This window comes from Callospermophilus lateralis, chromosome 3 (assembly GCF_048772815.1).
Source record: "Callospermophilus lateralis isolate mCalLat2 chromosome 3, mCalLat2.hap1, whole genome shotgun sequence".
Taxonomy (NCBI): domain Eukaryota; kingdom Metazoa; phylum Chordata; class Mammalia; order Rodentia; family Sciuridae; genus Callospermophilus; species Callospermophilus lateralis.
The window spans coordinates 155,700,599-155,717,430 of NC_135307.1; the positions used below are offsets into that span (position 1 = coordinate 155,700,599).

General features: G+C 38.0%; 1 protein-coding gene across 6 annotated transcripts in view; it reads right to left on the bottom strand.

Annotated features, from left to right (window-relative positions):
• The window catches only part of Rin2 (Ras and Rab interactor 2), a 221,136-nt gene that overhangs the window by 176,538 nt on the left and 27,766 nt on the right, over positions 1-16,832 (bottom strand). For 5 of the 6 annotated variants that reach the window (XM_076851472.2, XM_076851470.2, XM_076851471.2 and 2 more), the window contains exon 2: positions 3,026-3,141. The gene's annotated coding sequence lies outside the window, so the exon portion shown is untranslated. Of the gene's footprint in view, positions 1-3,025; positions 3,142-16,832 lie in introns of those variants that run through there. The other variant, XM_076851475.2, reaches the window with a different exon arrangement.

Sequence of the window (16,832 nt, forward strand, 5' to 3'; positions counted from 1 at the left end):
AGGGTATAGTTGAATACTGGATGCTCTGGACATTATAAATGTAGGATTTATTCCCAGTTCTCAAGCAACTGCAGTAACATATACACACATACCTAAATGAAAGGTTAAAAAACACAGTTCCACAATTTCCATGGGCCAAGGCTGACCAAAAGTTACACATTTCATATTTCCACAACTCCTAGTTATTTTCTTTTCCTATAATACAATACCAAGACTAGATAATTTATTTTTTGGTACCAGGGTTTGAATCCAGGGGCGCTCAACTACTGAGCTACATCCCTGGTCCTTTTAATGCTTTATTTTGAGACAGGGTCTCGCTAAGTTGCTCAAGGTCTCCTTAAATTGCAGAGGCTGGCTCTGAACTCGTTATACTCCTGCCTGCTGAGCCTCTGGGATTACAGGCACATACCACTGTGCTGGGCAAGACTGGGTAATTTATAAAGGAAGAAGTTTATTTTGGCTCACAGTTCTGAAACCCCAAGAGCATAGAGCAGCATCTGCCTGGCTTCTGCTGAGGGCCTCATGGTATAAATTAGGTAGAGGTGGGGCAAGGAGGCACTTTTTCTTGCTTCAGAAAAACCCATTCAGTAATCCAGCCAGTATCCAGAGAGAAAGACCTCACTTCTGCAAGAAAAGCATTAATCCATTTTGAAGGACCTGACCCAATAAGCCCACACCTCTTAAAAGGCCTAAACACTCTCAACACTGCCGTTTAGGGAGTCAAGCCTCCATGTGAGTTTTGGTGAGGACAAACCACAGCATATGCCAATGTCAGTTCTCTGTCCGTGGTGTATATCTGTTTTCTCCTCCCTTGAAATTTTTCCACTTGGATGACAACCTAGTGAAATATGGTGTTTTAGAGCTCTGTTATTGTCTAGTTGCATTTTACTGAAGTTATTTATTTACACAAGTCAAACATAAAGATGTTTTATCTAACAGGAAAGACATAGGAAGTGAGAAAGAAATCCTGGGCTTTGTTAAAGTGCATTACAGTGGGGACCAAGTCTAAAAAAATCCCTGAGCAGGCAAAACCAGTCAGGTTTCCGAAGTGACCTAAGCTTTACTTGATTTGTAAACAGAAGTGAAACTTAACTTGAGTTGTTTCCTGTATTTCCAATGTGATAAACCAAATAAGACAAGCATATGATTTTAAACAAATGTTTTTCTTTGCTTTACATCCGTCCTGTAAGAGCCCTTCCTCCTCTACTCCCCCTTATTTCCCTTGGTGAAGCTCCAGCACCACTTCTGGTTTAGAACTGTGTGATTCATGAATTGTTGATTGCTCAAACAAACTCTTGAAAATGTTATTGTGCTTTAATTTACTTTTTAACAGCCTCAAAAGACAAGCTTTCAACGTCAAGATAAGGCTTCAGTATTTATATCTGAAACTATTCACATCCTTATCCTATTGTGATTACTGTCAAGAAAACTCACATTTCACACTCTCTGGGATGTATGTAGTATGCACTTACCAATTATCCACTATAGGTCAAGGTCTGTGCTGTAAGAAATGAGGTGAGGCATAGGAGAGGAAGACCAATCCTTGACCTTCAAAGGTTAAAGGACGGATAGAAATGTCACACAATGACTGTTATTTTACATGATAGAGAAAAGCATATTTTGTAAGAGGAGCAGATGCCACAGGATCAGCTCATGGAGAGAAGATTGACAGCTTCCCAAGAGAACTTTATGTTTAAGCCAAGGTGGGAGGTACTTAACCAGGGGCCACATGAATATATTGTTGAAAGCTAGATCTCTTACAGTTTTGTTCTCTTGTCCTCCTATTCCTCTAAAGTTTGGCCAACTTATTCCAAAAGAGTTTGCTTTTTGAAAACAGTTGTGTCTGAAGGGATCCAGCTTAGAAGGTACATGGTATTGGAAAAGTGATGAATCTCCCAAGCTTGAAACTAGGCAGCCCTGGGTTTGAATCCAAGCAACACATTCATTAGTGGTAAGGCTTTGGATGAGTCACTTCAGCTCACTTGACCTTCATTTTGGTACTTATAATTGAGTATAATGATATTTACCTTAATTATGTTTCTGTGAGTTTAAATGAAGAGCCCAAAAGGACAGTGTTTATTTTGCTCATGAATCTGCCATGGGGGGCAAGGTTCAGCAGGGACAGATCATCTGGCACAGCTTGTCTCTGCTCCTGGCACCAACCTACTAAAGCCTCCCCTACATGTCAGTGGGTTGTCAGCGGGAACCCCTAAACGTGGCCTCTCTGCAGCATCTGGGCTTCCTCACAACATGGTGGCTGGGTCTCCAGGGCATGCATCCGAAGATTATGAACGAGCCAAGTGGCAGTCATACCACTCTTGCCGCTCTAGGCTTTAAAGTCACTTGGTGTCACTTCTGCCACATTGTATGTGTCAATGCAGTCACCAAGTCTTTGTCCAGATTCAAGGGGAGAGAAAGTAGACCTCCCCTCCTAATGGGGGAGTAGTAAGATTCTGGAAGAGAAGTAATAGCATCATGACCATTTTTGGAACATATGGTCTTCCATACTGACCCAGACCAATGATCTTTTGAGTCTCATTTTTAGATGGAGATTTACAATTCTATAAGGAAAAAAAAAACACACAGATAAAAAGTGGGTATGGGAGAAAGGTAATGGAAAATGTAGGAGAAAGGGAGAGAGGAATGGAATGGGTACTATTGTTAACAGCTCTGTCCCCAAGTTGCCAGCTGGGTTATTTGTGCTCCTGTCTCTAAGGTGGGACAACAGCGGTATCTACATCACACTGTGTGGTAAGAATTAAATGAATGAACCCATTAAAATGTTTAAGCCATGCCTGGCAAGTGGTTCATGCCTGCTATATGTGGGTGGCTCTACTCTATGTTTTTAGAGCTCCTAACCTATCTGATCATGGGGCAGTCCTGCTGCTACTATGAACAGAATTCTTCCGACACCTGGAAGGAACTTTCACTGCAACATCCAAAGCTATGGCCCACCATCCTCCCAGTCACACCGACAAGCTTGGAAACAAATATAATTCCAGAGTGCCATGCACTAGGTACATACCCCTTCAGGAATCTCTTCTCTCACTTCAATTCATCCCGACCTCCCCACCAGGCGGAAGGGCTTGCATATTTGATCTTTCTGGTTGAAGTTTAGAAGTCCAGATCTCTAGTCTCCATCTACAATACAAAGAATCCACCATTTAAGATTTGTATCCATTTCAAAACCACCATAAACAACCACACAGAGGAAGGACCTCTTCCTGACCTGGCTCTGGGAGGAGACACTGACAGATGAGAGCACAGTGGTAGCTTTTCCTTCCCGTGCTGATTTATCTCCACCTCTGTACCAGGAAACGGTGGAGGGGGCTTCCTTGACCAGAATGCTTTCTAAATTTCATGCTGAGGCTCAAATTTTTAAAATTCCAAATGGTTTTTCATTTGTTTTAAAAACCATTCTGTCATCTTTGTCAACTAAGTGACCATTCCTATTTTCCCTTACACCTTGCATCACTCAGCTCCTTCTAAAAGGGCCCCACAGTCTTCCAGTCTAGGTGCCTGGATATGCAATTCCCTTATTACCTCGTAGTTAATTTTGACTATTTCTATTAACTCTCTACCCTTTTCAAAATTACCTAAGTCCATGAATGCAGTCATTCTGCTTGCAAACAAAGAAAGCAAAATACAATTATTAGATCACAACTCAAGTTCTCTTTGACCATCACCACTAATACCCATATCCTCAACAGAGGTGGACACTGTTTTAATTTGGGTTATATCTTTCTATGTTGTTCTGTGTATTCTAGCATTCAATCACACACACGCACACACGATTTCCTTTTCTAAATAAATGTCTACCATGAATTCAGTCTCTTCACTTGTTCCATTCTCAGGATGTCTTATCAAACTCTCTAACCACTATAAGATTCTCTTATTCGTTTTCCCCAAAACTTTCATAATATTTCACTGTCTCAGGTCCTCTGTGTCTGCCTACAACTATATTTTTTGTTTGTTCTAATTAGTTATACATGACAGCAGAATGCATTTTGACACATCATACATAAATGGAGTATAACCTCCAACTCTCCACCAACATATTCCTGGCACCTTGCAGATGTAACATACATCTCTTACTTCAGGTCTAGGTCCCTGTTAGGTTTCTGTTCTGGAAAATCCTCCCTGGCCCTCTCTGGTTATTTGAGAAGATTCAGTTCTCAGGCCTCAAAGCAAAATATTTGGACTTGAGTTCCAGATGAATCTCTCAGACAAATTAACTTTGGATCCTCGTGTATATAATGAGGTGATTATATCAGCAGTTATAACCTGCCTAATAGCAGTGATTATAATGTATCTCACAGGATCGTCCTACACAGCCACATCAATGTTTATAGCAGCTCAATTCACAATAGCTAAACTATGAAACCAACCTAGGTGCCCTTCAACAGATGAATGGATAAAGAAACTGTGACATATATTCACAATGGGATAATATTCAGCCTTAAAGAAGAATGAAATTATGGTATTTGCTGGTAAATGGATGGAACTGGAGAATATTATGCTAAGTGAAATAAGCGAGGCCCAAAAACCAAAGGCTACATGTTTTCTCTGATATGCAGATGCTAATTCACAATCAGAGGTAGGGGAAGAATAGAGATATTTTGGACTAGACAGAGGGGACTGAAGGGAGGGGAGAGGGCATGGAGGTAGGAATTATAGGATAATTCATTATCCTATGTGCATTCATGATTACGTGACCTGTGCAAGTCTACAACATGTACAACCAGACAAAAGGGAAGTTACACTCCATTTATGTATGATGTGTCAAAATGCATTCTACTGTCATGTATAACTAATTAGAACAAAAAATATATTTTAAAAAGATTGTCCTTAATTCTAGATAGGGTAGAGGGGTGGGAGGGAAAAGGAAGGGGCAAGGTATTAGCAAGCATAGTGGAATGCGATAGACATCATTATCCAAAGTACATGTATGAAGATATGAATTGGTGTCAACATACTTTATATACAACTAGAGATATGAAAAATTGTGCTGTATATGTGTAATAAGAATTGTAATGCATTCCGCTGTCATTTATTTTTTAAAAAACCAATTTAAAAAAAAAAACAGATTGACCTAAAGATCAAGAAAAATAATCCACGAAATACACTGGCTCATTGAAGGCTACTCTATAAATGGTTATAGTAATATCAAATACCACCACCATCAACATCGCCACCTTTTTCAGAAACATTTAAATCCCACTCCTCTTCCCTTCTTCTCCTTCTCCTTCTTCTTTTCTGTTTATTTTGAGATGAATTATCACTATGTTGCCCAACTGGCCCCAAATTCCAGGGCTGAAGTGACCCTCCAGTCTCAGCTTCCTGAGTTGCTGGACCACATGCCCAGGTCACCACACTAAGCTTAAACTTTCCTTCTTGATCCAGATTTTCCTCTGAACTCCCACTTTACAAACAGAACTACTGGAAAATATTCTTAATGAACTCTAAGCTTCATTTCTATCACTTTACAACACCTTCTAATAGATAAGATTTTGAATTTAATGTATCATCTCACTATCTTCAGGATGGGCTGCACAAATGGTAGACGAAGGAGAGTCGGTGAGTAACATCAGGCTTTCCTTTTGAGGAACAGAAATTCTACTGCTTCTTTCCTAATGTCGTTTCTGTTACAGAACTTAAAAAGCGTGTACAAATTAAATAGGCATAAATGCTTTATATTCTCACTGTTATACAGTTATAAAATCAAGCACAATTCTAAATTGTCTAAGAACAAGGATGTAAATCAGTACCAAAAAAGCAACTTGGTTCACTTAATGCAATGAACGACATTTGTCCATAATTAAGTCATTGCACACCAATATGGTGGAGTTGTGCCTTCTATGAGGGAAAGGGCTCAAATAAGAGAATAAATCAATAATTACCTGAAAGCTGATATGCTCTACTGGAGAGGCTTGGGGTAGTGATTTGACTATCTGAAGTACCATGAAGTTTTCTTTCATTCATTCACCTTCAGTAGATTTTGGTTTACCTTGGCTTTAGGCAAAAACATTATCTATATCTAAACCCTCCTCTGTCCCTGCATACCCTGCAACAATCCTAACTGGGATGACTTAGTCTGGAAAAAAACAAAATTAAACAACCTCAAACCCAAAGGCAGTCATTTAACTGCAGAACTTGGTTGCAAAGTTCAAATTTTCAGGGGTTCTCAGCTCTGGCTACACATCTGAAAAGCTTCAAGCCTGCACCAAACACAGGTTACATCCCAAATTAATTACAGAAGAATATCTGCAGGGGGAACCCGTACAGCCCTGTTTTCAAAGCTCCCCAGACGATTCCAATGTGGCAGAGGTTGAGAATGGGTGACTTGGTGATTTAAGACTTTCAAGCTCATTTGTTTTCCATCCAGTGATAAACATATTTTATTTTTATTTTTTTAAAGAAATATAACTCTCATTTATTGATAAAATTGTTTATATACAAGGTTTTAGGGGAATATATTAATAGCAAAGATGCATTTCTTAAAAGAGCATTGAAATTTCCTGCAAACTGTTATACTCAGTTATTTCTAGAAAAATGAACATAAACCAAATCAATTTAGAACTTGATTCTAGATGTTCATGACCTATTACCTTTCTAACAGATATTTGTGAAAGCACCTTGAAAAAAAAAGCAGAATACTAAAACATCAAATAACCCATTTTAAAAATGGGTAATAAATCTAAACAGACATTTCCCATAAGAAGACATACAAATGGCCATCAGTTATATTATGAAAAAATATTCAAATTCATTAATGGTCAGAGAAATGCAAATCAAACTCTTAATGAGATATCACTCATTCCAGTAAGAATCACTATTATAAAAAAGACAAAATACAACAAGTGCTGACAAGCATATACAGACAGGGGGAACCTTGCATACTGTTGGTGGAAATGTAAATTAGTACCATCATTATGTAAAACAGTATGAAATGGTCTCAAAAATTAAAAACAGAATTGCCATATGATCCAACAATCCCATTTTTAGAAATCCAAAGGAAATAAAATCAGTATGTCAAAGAGACATTTGAACTCCTTTATTTATTGCAGTACTACTCCCAAGAGCCAAGAAATGGAAGCAACCCTAGTGTTTACTACTTGATAAATGGGTAAAGAAAATGCAGAACATACACAAAATGGAATACTATGTAAATCTAAAAAGAATGAAATTCTGATATTGTGACAACATGGGTGGAATTGGAGACGAAAGAAGTGAAAGAAGTCAGGCACAGAAAATCCAGTACCATATGATCTTACTCAGGTGGAATCTAAAAAAACCTGGTATCATAGAAATTTAGAATAGAATGGCAGTTGTCTGAGAATACTGGAGGGAGCAGGATAGGGCGGGAGGGATGGAAAATTAATCACTGGTCACTAAGTTGCAGTTAAGAGAAGGAACAGCATCTTAAGTACAGATAGCAATTGTGTACTGTTTATCTCCAACAGCTAGGAGAAAAGATTTTGGGTATTTTTGTAATTTGATTACACAATGTATATACATTTATCGAAACATTACAGGGAACCCCATTAATATGTATAATTTTATTTTACATATCAGTTTAAAAAATTAATTAAAAATCAAAATACAAAAAAATTGGCATATAATCATGAACTGTATGCTAAAAAATGGTTAATATGTGAAATATGATATATCAAGAACTATGTAATGTTTTGAACAACCAACAATAAAAATTAATTAAAAAAAAAAAGAATGGCACAATTAAAAGCCAAGAAGCCAGCACAAAACCTTGTAAAGGAATATGTGCTAGTATGCAACTCTTAAGTATTAAATTTAAAACATAAATAGTCTATAAATGGATGAGGAGAATAAATAGAATATTAAAAATTTCTCCACTTTGTTAATATTCCTTGACAAAAGTATGAATTAAATATAATTTAAAGCAAATGAAACAATGAGAAAGTTTGCATTCTGAATACATGCAATCAAGTCATGGTTTTTGTTCTTTGATTTTGGCCTATATCTCAATTATTTTTATGGGCAAATAACAATACATGTGTTTTAGGATTTTCATAACTAGAATGTAGATAACTGTTAAAACTAAAGAGGCAAATTTTTGTTACTCTTTTATCTTTCTTACTACCTTCCTACTAAACTATTCTTTAAAAAGCAACATAATATAATATTTGCAAACTTAACCATTTTTTTAGCATACAGATAAACATATTTTATACCACAATCCATACACAAATACATACATGTGAAACAGAAACACTTTATAAAATAATATTTAGCTCTTACTACCAATCATACGCTCTGATTTTTCCCATTCCCTTCACTTTTGTTTTAAACAATGTTAGAGTTGGATATGGTGGCACCCTATACTTCCAACTATGTGGGTAGCTGAGACAGGAAGATTACAAGTTTGAGACCAGCCTGGCAACTTAGCAAAATACTGTCTCAAAAATAAATAAGTAAATACATAAAAGGGTGGTGGGGCTAGGGATGTGGAGATGTCACTTAGTGGTAGAGTACCTCTTAGGTTCTCTATGTATGTTTAATCCCTGATACTGAAAAAAAAATTTCAATTTAAAAATAAATAAAGCAATGTTGAATGTGCTCAGCTTTACCAATCAAGGAGTAAAAATTCATTAGAGGTTATGACCCAATTTAAAAACATTGCTCTAGAAAACACAGAACATAATCTGATAAATTATTCAAGATTATGCCCTGAAATAAAAATGTATATCAAAAATTCCCCCAAGAATATGTGAATCTCTGAGAATAAGTCCTTATTTGTAGATGCCCATTTTTAACAGTTGTAATATATGCCAAATTCTTCATTTTGTGGAATAGGAAAAGGTCAAATTCATGTACGCTTTCCCTCTTGTAGGTACACATGACTGTGTTTGTTCTGCTTTGCCCACTAGCTGCTATTTCATATCTATATTTTCATGCATAATTTTGTCTACTTGAAAAAATCCTTAAACAATTGCATTGTGGACCCTTGAACTTAGAATGATACTGTTGCCCTGGGTGCTGTGTGGGGCATTGGTATTAGTTTTTCTTTGCCCACACACCATGGTGCATCCCAGCATACGGCAGGATGTAGGTCTTTGTATCAATACTCGGCTGAGTTTTAGCATTCTGGCACATATTTCCAATTGGGAGTTAAGACAATAGCCCTCTAGGGAGACTGATAAAAAGCACATGTGGCCTCACAGAAGAGATCTGCGGTCACTAGTAGTATCTTAATAGTTATGCATCTTTCCAGCCTAGGACCCTTCCACCTTGGGGTTCTCTGGTTTCAGGTCCCCACTGCCCTTACTTCCCACATAAGCAAAACAAAATTAAGACATGGTGTGTATGAATGTCGCCGCGGCAGCGTTCAGAAGTGTTTCAAAGCTTTTTGAGGATCCGAGAGGAGGGCACTCCACGAGGTACAATGCTATTAGTTAACTTCCAAAGGGGTTTTGGCTTTAAAAAACAATAAAAAGCCAAACCCAAACAATATTAGAGAGAGAGAGAGAGAGAGAGAGAGAGAGAGAGAGAGAGAGAGAGAGAGAGACTCACTAAACTGGACTTACACTGACTACATATGACATATGCTATAAAATCTTACATAAAACACTTATAATGCTGGCCACTTAAAACATGTTTTATATAAGAAAACATAACCATGTATTAAAATGAGAAACAGGCTGAACCTTCCCTCTGAGTCAGGGTTGAGCAGCTGGAACAACTTGGGAAGCTGTCCCGGCCTTTTGGGGGTAGTGTCAGAGTGTGCATACAAGAGCATTTCTTTGGCAAAGGGCATCTGCTTTAGATTGTTACTGAACTTGAACAGGGTTATGTTTCTAAGAGAAGTGCCCATTCCTTCCAAACTTGCATATGTGCATCAATAAACTAGAATTTCTATAAGGACTACTTTTTTGAGGGGTGGTATTCTGTATACACTGACTATAGATGCACTACTCTTGCAATTGTTAATGGTGATCATGGGTATATTACTGTGATGGACTGAATGTGTTCCCCAAATTTAATGTTCCCAGTTCAGTAGTATTGAGAAGTGGGCTTTTGGGAGGCAGCTATATCATGAGGACTGTGAACCCATGAATGGATTAATCCACTTATGGATTCACATTTTAATAGATTTGGGGGAGGTGTTATAAAAGTGATCTCTCTCTGGCCCACTTGCTGTCTTACCATGTGATACCCTCTGTTATGTTATGATGCAGCAAGAAGGCCCTCATCAGATGCCAACCAGATGCTTCTCCTCAGCCTCCAGAATTATGAGCTAAATATACCTTCCTTTTTTTAAAAAAATAAATTATCCAACTCAGGTATTTTGTTATAGCAATAGAAAATGGATGAAGAACATTATTTTCTTTGATCTCTTAAAGGAGGTAAAATTGGTTAGGTTCATTCCATCTCTGTGTATCCAAGCTTCACAGATTAAAAGACTGAGTTACCAATTTTATTAATTTTTATTGGTACTGTCCTTGTCATCTTCCTGAGTGGACCATGGTGTTATCTCAGTGTAAGAATTTATTCACTCACTACAAGTTTCTTCTATCATTCCAATCCCCTGTATGTAGTTCGTTACCTACAGATGCCTTAGTATCCACAATTTGGAACTCAAATCTAAGCTTGTTAACTTTTCTCACAGCTTTTACTACTAACTCTGTGTTCCCAATTTTAGAAAGTATTAAAATATTATTCTATAATAGTAATAGACAGCAAAGTGTGCAGTCACACAAAGTAAAACAGGTTTCTTTGTTGTAGGATTTCTGGAGCATTTATGCTAGCATAATCTAAAAGGGTTACAATATGTTTCAGCATATCCCCAAATACTTTGAATTTTTATTCCTTAAAATCTCAGGATTAGGCCAGTTGTGAAAGATGCTGTCCTGGAGTACTTTTCTCTCCTACTTTTTTCTCTCTTTCTTTTTATCTTTAAATTACTTGCATGTACGTTTGTCAGCTTTCTGTTACTATAACAAACACCTAGGATAATCAGCTTATAAAGAGAAAAGGTTTATTTTGGAACACAGGTTTGGAGGTTTTGGTCCATGATTGATCCCATTACTTGCAGGCCTGTTGTAAGGCAGAACATCATAGAAGGAGCCTGTGGTGCAGCAAAACCATTTATTGCTTATCAAGTAAGCAAAAGAGAGTGAGAAAGAGGCATGCCCCCTAATGACCTAAAGACCTCCCACTAGACCCCACTTCTTAAAGGTTCTCCCCCCTCACAATAGCCCCACATTGGGGACTAAACCTTTAACATGCAGGTCTTTAGAGACATCAAAGATCGAAATTACAGCATAAACCATCTTTCTGAGGAAGAAGTGAAAGAGAAAGAGTAATATTCAAAGAAAACCCTGCTGTTCTTTTAGAGTTAAGACCTATTTTTGGCTGTCCAGTACAGCAGCCACCAGCCATATGTGCTTTTGATTACTTGAAGGGTGGCAAGCCCAAGCAGACATGTGTTTTAAGTAGAAAATACACTCGAGGTTTTAAAGACTTAAGAAAATAAAACATAAATAATTTCAACAAAAATTTTCATATTAATCACATTTTGAAATAATTTGAAATACGGCATATGTTGCCATATATATATATATATATATATATATATATATATTTTTTTTTTTTTTTTTTTTGTACCAGGGGTACCAGGGATTGAACTCAGGGGTACTCAACCATTGAGCCACACCCCCAGTCATATTTTGTATTTTATTTAGAGACAGGGTCTCACTGAGTTGCTTAGCATCTCGAAGTTGCTGAGGCTAGCTTTGAACTTGCAATCCTCCTGTCTCAGCCTCCCAAGCCACGGGGATTACAGGCATGAGCCACCGCGCCTGGCTTACCTTGTATTTCTATTGGATGGTGCTGCTCTATAGAATAGTCCCCAAAGCTTTTCTGGTCACAAGTATCCCTTGGCTAAGCTGGAATATTTTCTTTCTTTCTTTCTTTTTTAGTTGTAATTGGACACAATACCTTTATTTTATTTATTTTAATTTTTATGTGGTGCTGAAGATCGAACCCGGGGCCTTGCACGTGCTAGGAGAGCGCTCAACTGCTGAGCCACAACCACAGCCCTAGGCTATTTTCTACATTCTGAACACACACAATGCCATATTATGAATGTACGTACACAATGTTATCTTCTGAATACACACAGCACAAAGGCCCGAGACACACGGGATGCACACGCCCGCACATGCACACAATGCTATATTCTGAACACTGATAGCACAAAGTAGCCACCCAGTTTATGACACCTTACTCTCTGCTGCCACCTGCTGTTGACATCCTGCCCATCCAAAAAACAACAAGCAATTGCTGGCGGGAAGAAATGATCACACTTTTCTCCCTTGAACCACCCTGCAGCCTGGAAAGTGGGGAGCCTGTATTCTCAGTCTCTAACTGGAGGAGGTGACAAGACCTGCTTAATGCCATGAGTTGGCAAAACACAGGTTTGCTTTGGTTTGTCAGTCGCCATGGTCTCCCCATTTGGCCCCCTGATGGCTCCTGCTCCTACTTCCTAACCCCATGGACCCTTTCTCCTTTGAATCCTCATTGTCCTGTTTATAGATCTCAGCTTATACGTCTTTGTCACAGTACATACTTGTTACATAATATTATCATTGTTTCACCCACATGATTCCCCCGATGACCAGGATGGATTCTGCTCTGGTTTAAATCATCAGGGCAAATCACATTTGGAGGCCTCAGTTAATATTTGATTAATGTAAAGCATATTATAATGTCCACCGCTAGATACCTCTTTTTTTTTTTTTTTTTTTTTTGGATGCTGGGGATTGAACCCAGGACCTTGTGCATGCCAGGCAAGCACTCTACCAACTGAGCTATATCTCCCGGCCTGAACCCCTTTTTAACATGTAAAGTTTTGCTATGGAAAAATGAGAATTGAGTCAATTTCTCACAGGTAGGACCTACAAAGAAAAGCCAAGCCGCCAGAGTTCTAATTTCCCCTCTGAAGACCTCCCCAGGGCAGTTCTCTGTCGACAAGGAATAACTCCTCTCTCTCTCTCAGCCCACACTGCCAGTCTGACCTTGTCCACTGCTCTGGCTGTGTCCTTACAGGGGTCCTGCCTGACTGGTCTTCCCAGTCATAAAAACGACTGGAGAAGAAGCTGGATGGGGGAAGGAAAGAAGGAAGTACATATTTCCTTTTCAAAAATTACAGAATTAAGATCATAACTATGGGAAATTCTAAAACATGGACATTGTCTGAAACGGACATAATGAAAGTGGGATAAAGATGCTGACGTTAGCATGAGAACCTTAATACTTCTCCCCAACCCCAAAGATCTCCTGTTCACAGTTCTGGGATCACTCATCCCCAGGAAGAACTAATTGTTGGTAAAGGACATTGTAGTACCTATGAAAGACGGGATCACCTTTTACCCTGGCATGTTCTCTTTCAAAGATCAAGCTAAGAATTTTGTTGACCTTAAATAATCTAAACATCAGCACCGAAACTCAGATTAAATTCTTTTGAGTCTTTTTAAATATATAAGATTAAATGAAATAAAAACCACAAGATGTTTTGAGTCATTTTCTGAAATAAATACATTTGCTATTTTGGAAACTTCTAAATCTTCAGAAATGGCAAATGATTCTAAGAATATGTATGTATCCATGGCAATTTTTTGACCACTTCTAATTTTTTTAAATGAATTAGTGAAATGGGACAAGAAATTCATGTGTTCATTCAACTTAACAAACACTGTTTGATTTTGTTCAAGGTCTAAGCTGGACACTGTAGGGACACAAATGAGGTCTTCTTTTAGATCTGCCAGGGATGGAGAAGGTGAGTGCATTTATGGCTGGGGGAGTGTAAGCAAAAGCATTTTAGTCTAGATAGAATTATTTAACCCAAAGTAGATGTGCCAAGATATAAGCATTAGACTCCCACTTGACCCTAATTGGAAAGGCCTGGACAAGGAGAAAAGATTTCTATTTACAATGCAAGCCTTCAGGAACCACTGAGAATCTCTGAGTAGGAAGTAGGATGCCGGAGGAAAGGGCCCTTTAGAGCAGGCAATGGAGATGCAAACTATAAACTCGAACTAGAAAAGAAGGTGCAGGCATGAGAGTCACTGAGGGAGAAGACTGCATTTAATTGTCCCGAGCAGATGGAAAGAGGGTCAGAAATGGCCACCCAGAAGATAAGAAAATTGGGAAGAAAAACTGGTGTCAACAGGTGGATGATGATTATATTATTAGGTAAGTTGAATACAACTTGAAAAATCCTCTTCCTCAAAGCCCACATACACTAATAGAGAATAAAGGAGGAGTGGTGTAACAACTGCTCCCCCTATTTAGTAAAGCTAGTGATCAACCTTTCTGTGTGGGACACAAGCAACCTGACATGCTTGGTCTTATTAAGACTGGGAGAACTGTGGTGTCAGTGGCCAAGTGATTATTTCATTTTTGGAGAAGTTGAGTCTGAAGTTCTAGGGGAGCTCCAGATTGGGAAATGCAAGAGACAGTCAAAGAATCACCAGAGACAAATGCATCTCTCGATATCCAGAAAACAACGCTTCTATAAGGAGGGAAGTCATAGTTTAGAGAAACCAGATCACACTTAAGTTCATTAGAGGTGCCACACTTGATAAGAACATGGTAAAAGTGGGGACGGTCCATAGGTGGACAGAAATGAAATATGTTACTCTATTTAAGGAAACATATTTGAAGGAGCCTTGAATGATTGACTTGGGGAAAAGAAAAGCAGGAACGTCTCCCTCCGTCCTGTGAAGGTGGAATTAGACTCAATCAGTAGTAGTGAGAGGCAGACATAGAAACAATGGTTAGAAATTGGAGGCAGGCAAACTGCAACACTTTAGAGTGGGGGCAATTTCTTCTTCATCGAAGATCATAGCCCAAACTGGACAATAGCCCTGGGGGTTGTTATAAAGAGGACTGGAGATTATGATGAGAATTGCTCAACAGTCAGATCTCCCTCTCAGTCCCATGACCCCATGGTTGGAGGCAGATTGGAGCAGCAGATATGAGGCGAAGAGCTACCTACAGAGAATGGGCAGGTGAAAGGTCAAGTAGGTAAGATGCCCAGGAGACACACTGTATTGAGAGAAAGCAAATGAACTGTAGAAGTAACCATGTACAAAATGAGAGAAGCTGGTGGAGATAAAAGCACTGCATAGGACTAGAAAATTAAGAATGCCACATTAGGAAAAAAACAATTTTAAACGATAAGGTGCATGAATCTTAAATGAACAGAGCTATTTTAAAAAAATCCTTACATACTCCAAGGTCATGAAGATACTCTCTTATATTCTTCTCTAGAAGGTTGATTTAAGTCTCATTGTTTTGAATATCTGACTGACCTCCCACTCTCTGTCAAAAAGACTCTCCTCTCCCCACTTAGTTGCAACGTAGTCTGATTGTATGTAAGTCAAGTGACTGCATATCTCGTAGTCTGTCTCTGGATACTCATTTCTGTTCCATTGATCCATTTGTCTATCCTTGCTCTGCTGTCAGTTTTACTTAGTTAATTTTATAGCAAGTCTTGATAACTGGTGATGTAAGAACTCCAGATTTGTTGTTTTTAAATATTGTGTTGCATATTACAATTTATCTTACATATAATTACATCTAAATTTTGGGATCAACTTGTCAATTTATACAGAAAATAAACTGCTGGGACTTTAATTGGAAATTCAATGAATTTATAGGTTATTTGAGGGGGGAATTGACATCTTTAAAACATGGAGTATTCCAGTTCATGAACATGATATACCCTTCTATTTATTTAGGTCTTTTTTAATTTCTCTGAATATTTCATAGTTCTCAGTGTATGGTTCTGACACATATATTGTTAAATTTATTCCTAGGTATTTGGCATTTTTTGCTGGTACTGCAAATAATAGGCTTTTAAAAATTTTTCTAATTATTACTAGTATATTAACTTCTGAATAAACACAAGTTTAGAAAATTTTATTTGTTTTCCTTGCCTTAGTACCTTGGTAAGACTATCAATACAAGGTTGAATAAAAGTGATAGGTGATAAAAGTTGAAAGTGCATGCTTGTTTGGTCAGAGTAAAATCATTCAGAGTTTCACCATTAAATATGACTAGTACAGAACTTTTATTTTTTTTAGCCATATTCAGATATTTTATTATATTAAGGTGGTTAGTATTCATTAATCCTAGTTTGTTGACAGCTGAGGTATTTTTAATTTAAGCATTAAATTTTACAATGGACATTTAATAATTTGGAAGTTTCATCAAGAGTGCATAGTATTTGCATCATTGATCAAGGACTGTCTTATTTTGGAAAGACTATCACCTTGGTCAAACTCAGTAGGTCCTGTGTACTACATAGGGCAATAAAATGGTAGACAGTCAACGTACACTTGTGTCAAGCCATTTAATCTCTGCACTGTTAAGTCTTTCACTAGATCTGGGTCTCTGGATCTCAAACTTAAAATATGGATATAATATAATGACAGCAGTAGTTACCATTTATGGAGCACACACTTTATGCCTGGCATTGCATTAAGCCATTCACGTATATTATTGCATTCAGTCCTTGTGATAACCCTTATAACAATAGGCATGGCATTTGAGGCAGGCTGTGATAAATTTACGTGCCTGTAATCACAAAATTAATGAACAGTGGAGGCAGAATTCAAACCCAGGCTGTCCCTAATTCGACATTAACCTCTATCCCACCAGGAATAAAATATTCTCATTTTAGCCCCCTAAGTGAAGTCACTTCTCTTTGTTACAGCCTAGAATGCTAGACATGTTTGCTAACTATAAAGCCAAACTGAGAACTACCTAATGCTGAGCTTTATCAGCAA